The sequence below is a fragment of the Rhinoderma darwinii genome, chromosome 8, assembly GCF_050947455.1.
Source record: "Rhinoderma darwinii isolate aRhiDar2 chromosome 8, aRhiDar2.hap1, whole genome shotgun sequence".
Lineage (NCBI taxonomy): Eukaryota > Metazoa > Chordata > Amphibia > Anura > Rhinodermatidae > Rhinoderma > Rhinoderma darwinii.
This window is the reverse complement of record NC_134694.1, coordinates 16,107,711-16,125,633: the sequence shown is the minus strand read 5'-3', so window position 1 is coordinate 16,125,633 and position 17,923 is coordinate 16,107,711. Positions and strand designations below refer to the sequence as shown.

Here is a 17,923-nt window from a genome sequence, read left to right as displayed (position 1 = left end):
GAACTGCAACGCATGAAAAATGGTGCGTTTTTTTACTCCCGCAAAACGAACATGTTCATCTGAATAAGGCCTTAAAGTAACATTCATATGAATATCAGGACCCAAGGATTCAGTAGAACATTCCCCAGAGCATCACACTACCGCTGGCGGGTTGCCTTCTTCCAAAGGTGTATCCTGGTGCCATCTCTTTTCCAGGAAAGCGAAACACTTGCACCTGGCAATCCACATGACGTAAAAGAAAATGTGATTCATCAGAGCAGGCACCTTCTTCCATTGCTCCATGCTTCTGATGCTCATGTGCCCATTGTAGGCGCTTTTGACATTGGACAGGGGTCAGCACTGGCACTCTCATGGGTCCTGTGGCTACGCAGCATACACAGCAAGTTGCAATGCTCTGTGATCTGACACATTTCTGTCATAGACAGCAGTAACTTTTTCAGCAATTTGTGCTACAGTATCTCTTTTGTGGGATCAGACCAGACGGGCTAGCCTTCACTGCCTACGTGCATCGATGAGACTTAGGCGCCCATGACCCTGTAACCGCTTGACCGTTTCTCCTACCTTGGAGCACTTTTGGTAGGTACTAACCACTGCACACTGGGAACACCCCACAAGATCTGCCGTTTTGGAGACGCTCTAACCCAGTTGTCTAGTCATCACACTTTTGCCCTTGTGAAAGTCGCTTAGATCCTTTTCTTGCTGATTTTTCCTGCTTCCAATACATTAACTTCCAGAACTGACTGCTCACTTACTTCCCAAGGCTAAGATCACACCATGTTTTTGTTGCGTTTTTTGTTTTTTTTTGGTTGATAAACTCCCAGCGAGACATGAAAGTTGATCTACCAAAAAAAGAAATAAAAAAACGTACGTTAAAAATGCAATGAAAAAAAAGCAGTGTGAACCCAGTCTTATGACAATGGAACCTGTCAAGTAGTGGGATTTATAAGATAAACCTTATTCACCACCTCCCAGTGGCATTAACCCCCTACTCACACCATGACATACCTGTACATCATGGTGGGGAGGAAGTAGTATGGAGCGGACTCACAGGCTGAGCCCATTATGTAAGTCTCGCTCCAACAGCCAGGATTGGGCGGAGCTTGACCGCGCGTGGTGAAGATGGCTTGATTCGGAGCTCCCTGCACGATCCGATTATACCCTAGCTCACAGCGGGAAAGTCACCTTAAAATATTGTAAAAACCTCGAAGGATAAACTCAAGGACCAGGTCGGCACCCCGAAACCGGGTAAACAACAAGCTGACATCGACAAATTCTTCAAACGGAACTTGGATTCCTTCCTGGTGCGCTCTGCCAAGATAGCGCCAGATCAGACAAGCGGCCACGCTACTGAGGACGACTCGGATGCTGGAAGTACAGATGACCGTTCAGATGCAGGTGGTGAGTCCTCTCAGATCCCGATATCTCGGGGCTTTAATAGAAGAATTATTTTTAAAGCCCTCACTCCTATTGCCAAAGATTTGGCTGATATAAAGGCTGAACTCCACCACATAGGAAATAGAGTGGAAGTGCTTAAAAATGCACATATGGAGGTGGCTCAGTTTGGGACTTCTATGCGGGACACGCTGTGTATTCACCAGGATCACATTAACATGGCTTTATTAAGAGTAGAAGACCAGGAAAATTTAAGCCGCCGTAAAAACGTGCGGATTCGTGGCCTTCCTGAATCTCTAACCCACGATGCCTTGCCTAAAGCTGCACAGGATATCTTTGCTAGTCTTTTGGCCGTTACCAGAGCTGAGGGTATTCATATTGAGAGGATTCATAGTGCCCTTAGAGCTAAACCCCGTTCTACAGATCCACCTAGAGATGTCATATGTGGTCTCCTTAGTTATGTGGACACAGAGGCCATCTTGAAAGCTGCAAGAGACTCGGACAAAGTTCAATTTGATGGTAACACCGGGCTTATGTTTCAGGACTTGGCATCGTCAACACTTGCAAAACGCAGGGTTTTGAAACCGCTTCTGGATTCATTGCGAGCTCATAATATACCTTTTCGATGGCTCTATCCCTTTGGCTTGGCGATTTCCAAAGATGGCAAACAACTTACCATTAGAAAACCAGAAGACCTGCAAGCTGCCTGAGATCAATTGGGTTTGCCAGTGATAAATATCCCTTCATGGCTACCGATGGCACAATTACCAGATGTACCTCAGCTTAGTGGTACTGATCCTTGGTCTGTCGCTTCTCACCGTCGCTCACCGAAAAACAAGAAACAAGGTTCTAAACACAGAGACGATGGTCCTACCTGAGCTTGGTTTGGTTTTATGTATCTTTGTATGCTATCTCATACATGATTGTTCATTGGTTTTCACCCAGAACTTAATTGGATCTCTATTTGATATGACCGTTCTACTTGAGATGTTTTGCTCTCACTTTATTTCATTATTGAAGGGTTCATGTCAGGGTTGTCGCTTCTGTGGTCAACCTCATTGGTTCACTTAAACCCCCCCCCCCCCCCCCCGCCCCTCCCCCGATGGTCCTCCAGGCACACTGAGATTATGTTCTCTCTTCCCATGTTTACAGTCGCTTTTTTCAACACTTTTTTTTACTACACTGCTTACTGTGACATGGTATGTTTACTCCTTCCCTGTTCCACTATACCTTTCTATCCTTATCTTGTGTTATTTTATAATGTCATACAGGGGATGTATTCATCTAATGCTGTTTTGTTGCTCTGTCTTGTTCTTTTCCAATGGCTGATCTTAAGTGGTTATCTTATAATGTCAACGGTTTGAATGTGCCACAAAAACAAAGTAACATTCCCAGTCTGTGAATATAGCTCTCTTTCAGGAGACGCACTTTAAAATGCATAACTTTCCTACCTTGCCTACCAAGGAATTTTCGCAATGGTTCCATAGTCCATATCACTCTGCAGCCAGAGAGGTTAGTATTGCAATTAGTAAACGTACTCCCTTTTTGCTCCTCTCTGAGCTGACAGACCCAGACGGGAGATTCATTAAAGGCACTATTGGAACCACTACATAATAGCAAATTTATACTCGCCCAATGTGAATCAAGTTCCGTGGCTCATTCGGACTCTAATTACTTTGCGCAATTATCAGGGGGGTATTCTGTTGGTAGGGGGAGATCTGAATTTACCACTTAATCCTATATTGGACACAACGGGAACCCAACAGATTTCATACAAATCACTTCGTAAAATCTTGCATTCCTTGCATTTGATTGATGTTTGGAGATTGTTGCATCCATCTGATAAAGATTATACCTATTAGGGTATGTTCACACGCAGTGGTTTCAGACGTAATTCAGGCATTTTACGCCTCGAATTACGGCTGGGACTAGGTAGCAGGCGGACATCGGGCCAGGTGAAGCAGGTCAGACGTGGATGCAGCACGGCACGACATTGGCACAGCTCGGTGCTAGACCGGGTATGTATGAAATGCTAGGTACAGGAACTGGAAACAGGTATAGGTACAGGGACAGGAAACACACTAGGAGACCATCACATAGACAAACTAGGGAATACGCTCAGGCATAGAACTAGGGGGCTGGACCCCTCTTATAGTCCAGGGTACTCACGGGTCAAAGTTCATGCATGAGGTCCGGTGCGCGCGCTGCCTCTTTAAGAGCAGGCACAAGCGTGCGGGCGCACCCAACATGATCCGGCTTAGGTGAGTGGACGCAAGCGCTGGGGTCTCCTGAGGAGGAGGCTGGGGCCAGCGCTCGCCGACTCGTGGCTACGGCTGTCAGGGGGAGGTTGGAGCTGACAGCCCACAGCCACGGACATTACAGTATCCCCCCTCTTACGCCCCCTCTTCTTGGGAACAGAGCGAGAGAGAAACTTCTTCAGAAGAGTAGGGGCATTGAGGTTCAACTCTGGCTCCCAGGACCTCTCTTCAGGACCATACCCCCTCCAATCCACCAAATAAAAAGTCTTTCCTCTCACTCTCTTGGTGTCCAAGATCTCCTTGACCTCAAAGATGTCCGAGGGGCAGCTGGAGGCAACCGCAGGGCTGGGAGTCTTGGAATAGCGGTTCAGGATCACTGGTTTCAGGAGGGAGACATGGAAGGAGTTGGGAATCCAGAGGGTAGGAGGCAGCCGAAGCTTGTAGGCGACAAGGTTGATCTGCTGCAGGACCTCGAATGGTCCGAGGAACCTGGGGGCAAATTTAGATGACGGCACCCTCAGTCGGATATTCCTGGACGACAGCCAGACCTTAGTGCCAGGAAGAAACAGAGGGGGCTCTCTTCTCCTTGTATCAGCTTTCCGTTTCATGCGGTCCACTGCCATTAGGCTGGAGGATCGAGTCTGCTGCCAGATCCGCAAAAAGTCTCTAAACATGGAGTCAGCGGCAGGTACCTCGGAAGTATCAGGCACCGGGAGAGGAATTTGTGGGTGCTGGCCGTAGACAATGCAGAACGGTGTATTCCTAGTAGACTCGCTGGTGTGATTATTGTAGGAGAACTCCGCCCATGGGAGCAGCTGCACCCAGTCATCGTGCTGCTTGGAGATGAAGTGGCATAGGTAGTTCTACAAAATCTGGTTGATCCTCTCGACCGGACCATTAGACTGCGGATGGTAGGCAGAGGAAAAGTCCAACTTCACGCCAAGAAGTCCGCAGAGGGCTCTCCAGAACCTCGAGGTAAACTGAACCCCCCGATCAGACACAATATGCTGCGGCAAGCCGTGCAGGCAGAAGAGGTGTTGGATAAATAACTTGGCCAACTGAGGAGCAGAAGGAAGACCGGTCAGAGGAACGAAGTGGGCCATCTTCGAAAATCGGTCCACCACCACCCAGACAGCACTGCATCCAGCAGAGAGAGGCAGGTCCGTGATAAAGTCCATCACTATATGCTGCCAGGGAGAATTGGGCACAGGCAATGGCTGGAGCAGACCAGCAGGTCTGGAGTGGGTGGCCTTGTTGGCTGCACATACAGCAAAGGAAGAAATGAAGTCCACAATATCCTTGGGCAGTGTGGGCCACCAGAAATGCCGAGCAATCAAATCCCGGGTCTTACGTAATCCCGCGTGACCTGCCAGTCTAGAGGAGTGTCCCGAGGGGAGGATTCTTCCACGATCAGCCAGGCGCACAAAAGTCCTCCCTGAAGGAATGTCCCCAATTTGCAGGGGATTGACCGAGACAATGCAAGATGGATCGATAATGTTCTGTGAACTCTCAATGGTGTCTTCTGTCTCGAAAGACCTGGATAAGGCATCGGCCCTCACATTCTTGTCAGCCGGGCGATAATGAAGCTCAAACTGAAACCTTGCAAAGAACAGTGACCACCTGGCCTGACGAGGGTTCAGCCGTTGGGCCGTCTGGAGGTAGGTCAGATTCTTGTGGTCCGTAAAAATCAAGATCGGATGAGCTGCGCCCTCTAGTAGATGTCTCCACTCCTCCAGAGCCAATTTGATGGCCAGCAACTCCCGATACCCAATCGAGTAGTTGCGTTCAGCGGAAGAGAAAAGCTTGGAAAAGTATCCACATACCCTTGACTTGCCTTTGGGACCTCTCTGGAACAGGAGTGCACCAACACCGACAGAGGATACGTCCACCTCCAACGAGAACTGCAGAGAGACATCCGCATGATGGAGGATAGAGGCGGACGTGAAGGCACTCTTCAGGCTACTGAATGCGTACTCTGCCTCGGGAGTCCACACCTTGGGGTTTATACTCTTCTTAGTAAGGTTAGAGATGGGAGAAGTCAGTGAGGAGAAGTTCGGAATAAACTGCCTGTAAAAATTAGCAAATCCCAAAAAGCGCTGTATGGCCCTCAAGCCTTGAGGACAGACTTTACCTTTTCAGGAGCCATCACGAGACCACGATTTGAGACGGTGTAGCCCAGGAAGGGTAGGGCATCCTTGTCAAATACAAACTTCTCCAACTTGGCGTACAGACTATTCTCCCTTAACTGTAGCAGAACCTGACGGACATGTTTCTGGTGCGTCATATGATCTGGGAAGAAAATCAAGATGTCATCAAGGTAGACTACAACACAAACATAGAGGAGGTCACGGAAAATGTAATTCACAAACTCCTGGAAGACCGCGGGAGCATTACACAGGCCGAAGGACATTACTAGATACTCATAGTGTCCATCACGGGTGTTAAATGCAGTCTTCCATTCATCACCCTGGCGAATCCGGACTAGGTTGTAAGCCCCACGCAGGTCTAGTTTAGAAAAAAAAATTGCACCACGTATACGATCAAACAGTTCGGAGATCAGTGGCAACGGATATTTATTCTTCACCGTGATCTGGTTGAGACCACGTTAGTCGATGCAAGGACGAAGAGAGCCATCTTTCTTTTTGACGAGGAAGAACCCGGCTCCTGCCGGGGAGGAAGACATTCGCATGAAGCCCCTTTCTAAGTTCTCTTTCACATAGGAGGACATGGACAGAGTCTCTGGCAAGGAGAGAGAAGATACCCTACCACGGGGAAGGGATGCACCAGGAATCAGTTCAATAGGGCAGTCATACGCCCGATGTGGGGGCAATGTCTCCGCCTCCCTCTTGCTGAAGACATCCGAAAAGGCAGCATAATGACCCGGCAATCCTGCCAATGACCGAGGCAGCGAAGGGTGAGCCGAACGAATCCGCACCAGGCAACGACCTTGACACTCATGGCCCCACTAGAGAACCTCTCCAGAATTCCAGTCCAGAACTGGGGCATGCAGTCGGAGCCAAGGCAGGCCCAGCAACACAGGGTTAACAGCTTTGGGCAGGACATAGAACGACAGAAGTTCGGAGTGAAGGGCTCCCACTTGGAGCCTCAGCAGCTTGGTCACAGCTATAACAGGATCTGGCAGAGGTAGTCCATTCACTGAGGCAACTGTCAATGGGCTCTCCAGAGGGGTGGTGGGCAACTGCAGAAGGTCCACCAGATCTCTGCGGATGAAATTAGCAGCGGATCCAGAGTCCACATACGCAGAGACCTGATGCGTTTTCTCGCCAGACACTATGGTCACAGGTATGGACAATTTAGACGGAAGTCCATCTTTACCCAAGGTCGTCACTCCAAGCAACCCTAGATTTTGGGATTTTTGGGAGCACAGGCGCACAAGATGGCCATCACGACCGCAATAAAGACAGAGTCCAGATGTGCGTCTGCATAGTCTCTCTTAGGTAGATAACTTATACTGGTCCGTTATTACAGACTTCTTAGGAGGATCGACATCGGAGGACAGCAGGGGTTGCTGCAAAGTAGGGGCCAGACTAGGAAGGGCTCCCTCCCCTTGAACCTCTTGGAGGCGTTCACGGATCCGTATATCGATCCAGGCAGACAGAAGGTCATCCAGGGTAGATGGCAGATCCCTGGCGGCAAGTTCGTGTTTAACTCTGGAAGATAGTCCATACCAGAATGCAGCCACCAGAGCCTCATTGTTCCATAACAGCTCTCCCGCCAGGGTGCGGAAGTGGATGGCGTACTCAGTCACGGAGGTGTCTCCTTGGCGCAGGTTAATCAAAGAGGCCGCTGCAGATGAGACATGTCCAGGCTCCTCAAACACCATGCGAAAAGTCCGGAGGAAGGCAGGGAAGTCACGGGTCTCTGGTCCTTGTCTCTCCCAGATAGGGTTCACCCATGCAAGGGCTTTGCCGGTGAGGAGAGAAATGATGAAAGTGACCCTGGCACCATCAGACGAAAATGTCCTAGCATACAGGCTGAAATGGATCTGGCATTGATTAAGAAAACCACGACAGGTACTTACTTCTCCATCATAGCGGTCAGGAAGTGGCAAAGAAACATGTGGGTCAATACTGCCAAGAGGTGTGGACTGAGGAGCCACATCACCAGGAGGTGTAGTAGGAGGAACGACAGCTTGTGCCTCCTGCCGACGTGCAAGAATGTTCAATGCCTGGAGGAGTTGGTCCTGTCGAGACCGGAGGTCCAGCATATCCGCTCACATCTCCTGTGACGTCGTCATAGTCTTGAATCGACCAGCGGGGTCTATGGCCTGAGCGTACTGTCACGAAGGGTCTGTGGACCCACTAGTCCGTACCGCCTTGGCGGTAAGGCAGCTGGCCAACAGGAAGCAGGTGAATGTCTATAGTTCTATAGGTACCTGTGGCAGCTCAGACAGCAGCAGGGCAGGCTCGGCTGGGACTAGGTAGTAGACGGACGTCAGGCGAGGTGAAGCAGGTCAGACGTGGATGCAGCACGGCACGACTTTGGCACAGCTCAGTGCTAGACCGGGAATGTATGAAATGCTAGGAACAGGAACTGGAAACAGGTATAGGTACAGGGACAGGAAACACACTAGAAAGCCATCACATAGACCAGGGGCTGTCATCTGCGGCCCACGGGACACAGAGCCACTAGTACAGATTCTGCTCCGAGACTAAGGAATTCCCTGACATCGCTGTCCACATATGAACAGTGATGTCTGGGGCTTCCCAAGAGCCGGAGTCCCGTGCAGAGCGCTAGTACAGGCTCTGCTCCGGGACTCTGTGGAATTCCCTAACATCGCTGTCCATATATGGACAGTGTGTCAGGGTCTTCCCCAGAGCGGAGTCCCGGGCAGAGCGCTAGTATAGGCTCTGCTCCGGGACTCTGTGGAATTCCCTGACATCGGTGTCCATGTTTGGACACACGATGTCTGGGGCTTCCCCAGAGCCGGAGTCCCGGGCAGAGCGCTAGTATAGGCTCGACTCTGGGGAAGCCTCTGACATCGCTGTCCATACATCGACAATGATGTCAGGGGCTTCCCCAGAGCAGGAGTCCCAGTGATGTCAGGAGCACAGCTGGAGTCTCAGGAAGCCCCTGACATCCATAGAGGGCACAGCGGTAGCATCCACAGAGGACACAGCGGCAGCATCCACAGAGGGCACTGTGGCAGCATCCACCGAGGGCAGTGGCACGATAAAAAGGGGCTGCCCAATTTTGACATGTGTGTCTGCCAAACACTGCTAACTGATCCACCGGACTGCATTTAGCGACACAAACTGGCAAACTGGATTGTTGAAATAAGCATGAGGAGAAATAGCTCAAATTTTAAACCTAGCGCTATTAGTATAGTAATGTAGTATTATTATAGTAATGTAGTATTATAGTAATGTAATGTAGTATTATAGTTATGTAGTATTGTTACAGTAGTTCAAATAACTAATCGATTAACAATAATTTTGTATTGTATCAAATCTGAAAGGAATGCGGCCCGTCAACTTCCCATTTCTTCTATATGCGGCCCACTTACCCGGCCGAGTTTGAGACCCCTGACATACACAAACTAGGGACCACAACAACGCTCAGGCATAGAACTAGGGGGCTGGACCCCTCTTATAGTCCAGGGTACTCATGGGTCAAAGTTCATCCATGAGGTGCGGATCCGGCTGAGGTGAGTGGACGCCAGCGCTCGCCTGAGGAGGAGGCTGGGGCCAGCGCTCGCCGACGCGTGGCTGCGGCTGTCAGGGGGAGGTTGGAGCTGACAGCCCGCAGCCACGGACATTACACCCAGTCCGGATGTTTTTCCAATTGAATATTATAAAACCTTTAAAAAATCCTTGCTCCCTCATTTTACCTCCCTTTGTAATTCTATTCTCCACGGAGAGCTACTACCGAAACAAGCTCTTGAAGCACACATTACGATCATACTTAAAGAGGGTAAAGATGCTTCCTTGTGTGGCAGTTATCGGCTGATTTCTCTATTAAATACGGACTTAAAGTGGTGGGCAAAGGTGTTGGCTGTTAGAATGGGACCCCTGCTGCCTAAATTGATAGGTGAGGAACAGACAGGTTTTGTCATGGGTAGACAAGGTAAAGATAATACTTAAAGGGTTATCCGTATAATGGAATATGCTACATCACACAAAATCCCCTTAGTCCTTCTTGGCACCGATGCCGAGAAGGCATTTGATAGAGTCAGTTGGGATTATTTAAAAGCTACTTTAGAGAGATTTGGTATACCACAGTTATTTATCCAAGCGATCTTTTCTTTATATAGTCACCCTAGCGCGAAGATTAAGGTTAAAAATTCCTTGTCCAGATCCTTTAGTATATATGTAACGGTACCCGCCAGGGATGCCCCTTGTCCCTTACTTTGTTTATCTTAGTTATGGAAACTCTAATTCAACTAATTAGACAGGACCCCCTCATTCAAGGTATAAAAATTGGTTCCCATGTACACACCACTTCCGCTTTTGCGGATGATTTATTATTACTTACTACCAACGCACTGACCTCTGTCCCTTACTTGGTTGAGCGATTTCGCTCCTTTGGCTTACTCTCAAACTTCAAGATTAACTTTGAGAAGTCGGACATGATGGGTTTGTCTATCCCACATTCAATTGCTACTCACCTTAGAGCCACTACTCCTTTCCATTGGATAGACGATGGTTTGACTTACCGTGGCATTTGTCTCAGTACAGATCCCACACATTTATTCTCTAGAAATTATATGCCTTTACTTTCGAAAGTCCAGAAACAACTAAAAGACCTTAAGACCCCATTTCTGTCTTGGATGGGACGGAAAAACCTCCTCCAGACGTTTATAGCCCCGAAGTTTTTGTATTTATTGCAGGCCTTACCTATCTGGCTGCCTAGATCATTTTTTGATAAAGTCAGGAAATTATTCTCGTCATTCCTATAGAACAAATCTCGCCCTCGGCTGAAATATAAATTGCTTATTCAAAAATCCAGATTTGGGGGATTGGGGGTTCCTGATCTTTACACTTATTATAGAGCGAATCATCTGAATATTTGGAAATCATTGATTCAGGGTTCAGATCCCTCTTTATATATAAACTTAGAAAGAGACCTCCTCCCAGTGTTAGATAGACTATACTGGAAACATTAAAAAGTACAGGTTGCAAAAAAAACAAGCCCTCACACCACTCCATCAAAAAAAAAAAAAAAAAAATAAGTTATGAGTCTCAGAATATGACGATACAAAACTAATTTTTGTCGTTTAAGAATGTTTGATTTTCTACAAGTAGTAGTAAAGCATAAAAAAAACACTATATAAATTTGGTATCGCCGTAATCATATTGCCAGCAGAATAAAGTTGTCATTTTTACCGCAAGGTGAACGCTGTAAATTCACAACTCGAAAAATGATGGTGGAATTGCTGTTTTTTCCCCAATTCCACCTCTCAAAGGGATTTGATTGGTCTATAGAACACACCTGTGTCTTCTGAAATCTCTATATCACATTTGATAAGATACATTTAGATAGAATTCCCCTTTAAATTCAACATATCCTTTCAATCAATGGATCCAACTCTGCTGGCTAAAGCCGAGAGCCACATATAGCTCATTTTGTGACAATGGGGGACTGCAGGAAACGTAATTAAAGCAATGGATACGAAGGATGCCCACTGTGTACCCACGGTGTCCGTTCATCCTTCGTATTCCAGAAAATGAACATTGAGATTGAGGGTCTTGATGAAACGGTCTGCAAACAGCTACAGACGGGGGAATCCACAATATGATCCGAAAAAAACCTTTAATATGTACAAAAAAAATCTTGCAACATGACTGCTAAGATTTCTTAATTTCAAGAATGCTTAGATTATGAATGCAAAGATTATTAGTAAAAATGCTAATTATCAATTGGCCAAATGACTTGAGCACCTACGGCTGAATTAATAATAGTAGCAATCTCATGACCTGAAATTTCGGAATAGAATTATTTCAACACAACAATAAATTTCATCATAAATTTGGACCAGCAATTCCTCGTCGCACCAGTCTAGGCAGCAGGTTTAATCATTTATTAATTATGCCTGGGTCATTACATGGGTGAGGAGATATTATCTCTAGTCTGCAGCAAAGGGTGTATATATGAATATGCAATAGTCACTCTGAGTCACTAGTAAGTTCAACCACACTCTTAACTGTATAACAAACAGCAAGTAACAAAATGTTGCCTCTCAATGGAAGGAAATTTCAAAGACACATATATAGATAGATATCATCTACATAAAAAGTTAAGCATGATTGGAAGTTCATTGCATTTCTCGTTGTGTGCTAATCCTGACTTACAGTCTGTATTGTATTCCAAAGCTGTATTCATAAATTCTGCTGGTTGTTATTGGATTCAGTCGACATTTCTGTCGACAGACACACCCCTAACAGTTTCGATGAGCCCCTATAATGTAAAAGGTTTGTTAGTTTTTTTTTACATAAAATGGACAGAGTAGAAACAAAGCAGACTGACTGTCAAGAGAGAGAGAATGCAGGAACATACCAGCTCTGCAGCCTGCAGAATTGTGAATGCAGCTCTGGATAATAATACACCGGCTTTAACGCTAGATCAATACAATGCAAGATAAGTAATGTATTTACAAAGTGGCTCAACTTCTTATATAAAATACCTATACATAATAAACAGTGAACAGACGTTAGATTTTTCCAAACTAGGAAGCGTGGACTCCACTAACATGAACCTTCTAATGAAATAGTGACTGTAGAGAAAGGGCATGTATTCTTCTGCCCTTGATTTAATGGGCAATTAAGTTACATATGATAGCTTCCTGACACTATTAATCCAGACAATGCCCCTATTATGTCTAAATAATAGGGGGGAAATCCTACACCATCTGGCGTACCGCGAGTTGCCCAGTGCCAGGGAAATACTTGGAGACATGTAGAAATAACGGCAGAAAAACTTTCAAATACTATATTGTACTTTCTCATTGTTTCCTCGGCCCATGTTCCTTTCATTGTCACAAAAGCTTTTATTTATCTGAGGCAAACCCTTTCGGACAATGAAACTTTAATTTTACCAGCAATGAAAATGTCTCAAGGTGTAAGCCCACTAAGTACGAAGATTCCCTTCTTCCATAATTTTTCATGGATCATAAGTGGTTTTAATTACCATATGCATTTTGATGCTGGTCAGAAAGACAGCACCTTAAAGCATTATGTGGGGTTGTAGCCTGGTCTCTGTGCAGGTCTTCTGCAACCAAACTGCATAGTTGGTACCACAAATTCAGGCAGGAAACATTCTCCGGGCATCTGCTAAACTCAGATTAATCTGACAAGCTTTAGATGGTAAAGCTTGAGATTTCACTCCAGACGTGTTTCAACTACTTGACAGTCCAATGATGATGACAGTCCACCACTCTAACCAATACCTCACATTTTGTGCATGGGCAGAAATTGTATAAACTGACTGTGTGAGAGGCTGCAACCTAAGGCCGGATTTACACGAGCGTGTGCGTTTTGCGCGCGCAAAAGGTACTTAACAGCTCCGTGTGTCACCCTCGTATGATGCGTGGCTGCGTGATTTTCGCGCAGCCGCCATCATTATGACACTCTGTATGTTTGTGAACAGAAGAGCACGTGGTGCTTTTCTGTTTTCATTCATACTTTTTACTGCTGTTGCGCGAATCACGCGCGTCACACGGAAGTGCTTCCGTGTGCTGCGCGTGATTTTCACGCACTCATTGACTTCAATGGGTGCGTGATGCGCGAACAACGCACACATAACGTGAGTTTTACGCAGCGGACACACGCTGCGTGAAACTCACGGACAGACTGCACGGCCCCATAGACTAACATAGGTCCGTGCGAGGCGCGTGAAAATCACACGTGTTGCACGGACGTATTACACATTCGTCTAAATAAGACCTAAGTCACAGTCAACTCTACTGCTGGTTTACAAAGGGGGAGTTCGCTTTAGACAACACATCCATATGACCTATAATAATTCGCATAAATGGGATAGAGGGGAGTACCCCCTACAAAAATCATCCCTCGTTCTAGAGGACCCATGCTTGTTCATTTTAACAGGCACTGTGAAGTGTAGGGACAATCAGGACTTGATGGCCACCAATGGAACATCTCGTGTTCAGCTCAACGTCAGGGGACTTCTGATGTGGATAGCGATTGTCCAACCAGTCAAGACAACCTTTTCAATGTTTGTCTTTAGAGGTTGCATATCTACCGGATACCTGGTACAGCTCAGCCCGTTCAATTGTAAGGGGCTGACCTGGCTGCAGTACCAGCCACAGCCACACTGGAATGAATGTCGCTATGCCTGGATAAACCATAAAGTTATTTTTCTGCTTACTTTGAATGGGGCCCATCTTGGGTTCTTCTGTGGCAGTAGGTCCTCAGGCAACCAACCAAGACCTCCTTTAATATAATCCCTAATGTGAAGCCTTTGACTCCACTCTCCACAGATGGGCTGTGCTATTTGATATCTATAGGCAGGACATCGCCAACAATAATATTTCTCCACCTGCAGGGTGAATGGATATGAAAGCAGCAGAATACATGAGCTTTATTGCCAACATATGTGCTCCTAGAAGAAAGTCCATACAATGTCATTAGTGACCTGATCATAGAGTAAGCACTTGAATATAGGGCAGAAAGAAGCAGTAGCTCCATTTAGTCTGCCCATTGTATTCTGCATATATGTTCTTTTAATCCTCTAGGGATATCTTGAGTTTCATGTGAGTGGAAGAAGTAATTGGTCAATAAATTGTTTGCTTTTTTTTTTTTTTTCAAATAAGAGAAGAATATGTTGTCATTTCTGCCAAAAGACTATTTCCCTATGAATTAGAGAAGACCCCCTCCACAATCCTGTTGACAGTCGCCTACTCAATTAATTGCATTTACACGAATGAATTCCTGCCCAGAGGCAAGAATCAATTTTTTTCCTTCCTTCCGAGAGCGCGTAGAGTTCTGCAAGGATACTTAGTGCCGGAGGCAAAACTTCAACTTATACCGCCGAACCCCCAGTAAATATACATTTATTCAGCAATGTACTCAGCTCAATGATTTTGTAGATTGTTTCCATGGCAGCAGCCCAAATCAGGAAACACGACGGCACACATCCTTAGACAGGCATGGCCTTTTGCCTTTTCTACTTCAAAGTTTGTCAATCCGGAAAGTCATTATCAAATATTCCCAACAGATCTCAGTTTCTCGGTTATATCTCCTCCACACAGTGATATGCTACAAATACAGAACTCCGTATATCTCTACAGCAAACCCTGAGCCACCAATCCTCCTCGCAGAGGTAAGCAGGACATATGCAATCCATAAGTGACAAAAACGAGATACAAAATGTGGCAGCAATATTACAGCTGAGATGCAAGGACTGAAAATCTGCATTTGTTTATAATGCTACAGGTATTTTTACCACCTTAGAAAGCCCCGAGGGAATACAGCCACATCTGCAACATTGTGGTTCATCCTGAGCTTCCTGGTTCATGGATAGAATGCCAGAATTGAACTGAAGACTGAAACTTACACAGGCAGACAGTAAAGGCCAGTTTACACGGGCATGACGAACGCCAATCAACGATATAACAAGTAATTTGGAGCTAGTTAACAGGCCGTTTTACATGGGCCGATGCTTTCTGTATGGGGACGATTAATCGTTAGGTTGTCATCAGTTTGTATCAATGTCGGCAGCACATCCCAAACAGCGAGATGTGCTGCCGACAACGATGATTTAATAGGCTGCACAAACAATGCAACCAGCTGATGAATGAGCGTTTGCTTGTTTGATCTCTGCCCTGTTTTCAAAGGTCAATAATCTGTAACGAGAATCCGTAAAAATGCTAGTTCGGCAGATTATTAGCCCATATTAAATGGCCCTTAATAGTGTGAGGAGGGGGCCAAGGGAAGATACTGCATGTGAACCGCTCATTCTCAAGATTGCGACCAATTTCACAGATTGACGTAACATTAATGTAATGACGGGGTAGGGAGACAGACAGGCGAGCCCTAATCTACCCGCCACTCAGTCCCTGCCTACTTGCAACGGCCCGTCCTAGGCGACGGCGTACAACTGGGCGACGGTCCCTACGCTCAATAAGTGCACGACAGACAAACAGACAAAGGTACACAGAAGTTAGGGAAATGGGGCAGTTGCCCACGGCAGCACCATGAGCAACGAAAGTAGTGAACGAGCCGAGTCAAACCAGGAGTGTACGAGGTACCAAACGCAGAGCAGGAGAGTAGTGAACGAGCCGAGTCAAACCAGGAGTGTACGAGGTACCAAACGCAGAGCAGGAGAATTGTCAGTAAAGCCAGGGTCAAAATGAAGCAGAGGACAAAATGTTCAAGCAGCAGCAGAGCCAGGACACAAACAGAATCACAGGAAAAGGAGGAGCAGGAAATGCAGGTATAAATAGACAGAGGGCGGGAGCTAGCTCCGTCTGGCCAGGCTGTGATAGGCTCTCCCACTCCTCAGCCTCCCAGCCTGACTGGTAGAAGATCGTGTCACTCTCTAAGACTTAGGAGCAGGTGCAGACTGATTACCCACGGGCGTCGACACAGAAGCTGTGTCTGGCAGATCCTTTACAATTAAAGCTGGTTTCGCAAGTCGCAGTCAAAATTTGTTTTTTTTCCCTACACAGAGGCACAAATTGGTGATTCGACGCAAAAAACACATTTTGACTACGACGTGTAACCAGTCTAAAGTCATTTGTGGGAAATCCCCATTAATAAGCAATGTACAAGCTAATTAATGTTCAATATGCGTCTGTAAAACCACAAATTAATATTATATTATGACAACGTGCCCACTCTACAATTGCACCCAACAAAGAACTGTGCCATAACGTAATTTCTGCCCACACAACTGGCAGCTACACAGTAACTGTGCCAGTGTTGTAATTCCCACATAGTAGTGAATTGCTCCCAAAAGTACCATATAGAATATTGTATATAGCAAATGTAGAATTTAGACAGGCACAATGGACTTATGGGAACTACGAATATCATTTACAAAAGCACCAAAAGAAAGGGCAACCCTATCCGACGGCTATGTTTTTCTTTAATACAAATGATTGGCAAGAAGGCAGTCAGCATTGATTGGTATCGATTCGGCATAAATCAAAGCAATGTACGAGCTTCACATATACACATAAAAGTATTCAGTGATTGCAAACTGATGAGCGGCCATGAGAAAGAAGCTATATTGGGCATCAAAATGAGACGGCTGACAAAATTATTTCCACGCTGACAATCTTACCGAGACCCCATAGACATAAGACATCACATCTACACTGCACGCAGCAATATGTCTATAAGTTGGGAAGGAGTTGTGATAAAGTGTTATAGGTGCACTCACTGGAAGAGCTCAAGTTGTGTGGTCGTCCAGAAGGAGTATTTATATCCATTTGACATGGCAACAAACATGAAATAACATATGGCTGCAGTCTCTTATGTACAGTGCATTTGAAAAGTCTTCAGACCCTTTCCATTTTTCCACATTTTGTTATGTTGAGGCCTTGTGCTAAAATAAAAAACAATTCAAGATTTTCCCCCACCATTCTGCACTCAAAACCTCATAATCATAAAGTGAAAATAGAATGTTAGTTCTTTGCTAATTTATTGAAAAGGAAAAACTAAAATATTGCATTGACATAAGTATCCAGACCGTTTATTCAGTACTTAGTTGAAGCACCTTTGGCAGCGATAACAGCCTCCAGTCTTCTTGGGTACGATGCCACAAGGTTTATACACCTGGATTTGGGTATTTTCTGCCATTCTTCTCTGCAGATCTTATGAAGCTCTGTCAGGTTGGATGGTGACGTCAGTGGACAGCCGTTTTCAGGTCCCTCCAGAGATGTTCCATTGGGTTCAAGTCAGGGCTCTGGCTGGGCAACTCAAGGACATTCAGAGTTGTCCCTAAGCTACTCCTGTGTTGCCTTGGCTTCGTGCTTTGGGTTATTGTCTTGTTGGAAGGTGAACCTCCGGCCCAGAGCACTCTGGATCAGGTTTTCATTAGAGGGTAACTAAATGTTCAAACTTCATAGTGTCCTGTCAGAAGTTTTGGTTTGTGGGGGTCCAATCATGGAGACCCCACCAATTGCTAAAACGAAGTGAGCGCTCAGACGCTTCATTTCTGCTCGCCTTTTTACGGAAAAACCCCCACCAATCAAAACGTGACACCGTCACTATGACATGTCAGAAGTTTGTTGAATGTTTAGTTACCGTTTAATAAGATCTCTGTACTTTGCTCGATTGAACTTTTCCTCG

The 17,923-nt window shown here is 46.0% G+C and overlaps 1 protein-coding gene across 2 annotated transcripts in view; it reads right to left on the bottom strand.

Annotated features, from left to right (window-relative positions):
• LOC142659298 (semaphorin-3F-like) overlaps nt 1–17,923 on the bottom strand; it is a 124,414-nt gene that overhangs the window by 54,049 nt on the left and 52,442 nt on the right. The window contains exon 2 of one of the 2 annotated variants that reach the window (XM_075835288.1): nt 11,963–12,068. The exons of the other annotated variant lie outside the window; for it this stretch is intronic. The gene's annotated coding sequence lies outside the window, so the exon portion shown is untranslated. The remainder of the gene's footprint in view (nt 1–11,962; nt 12,069–17,923) is intronic. 2 annotated transcript variants of the gene reach the window in all.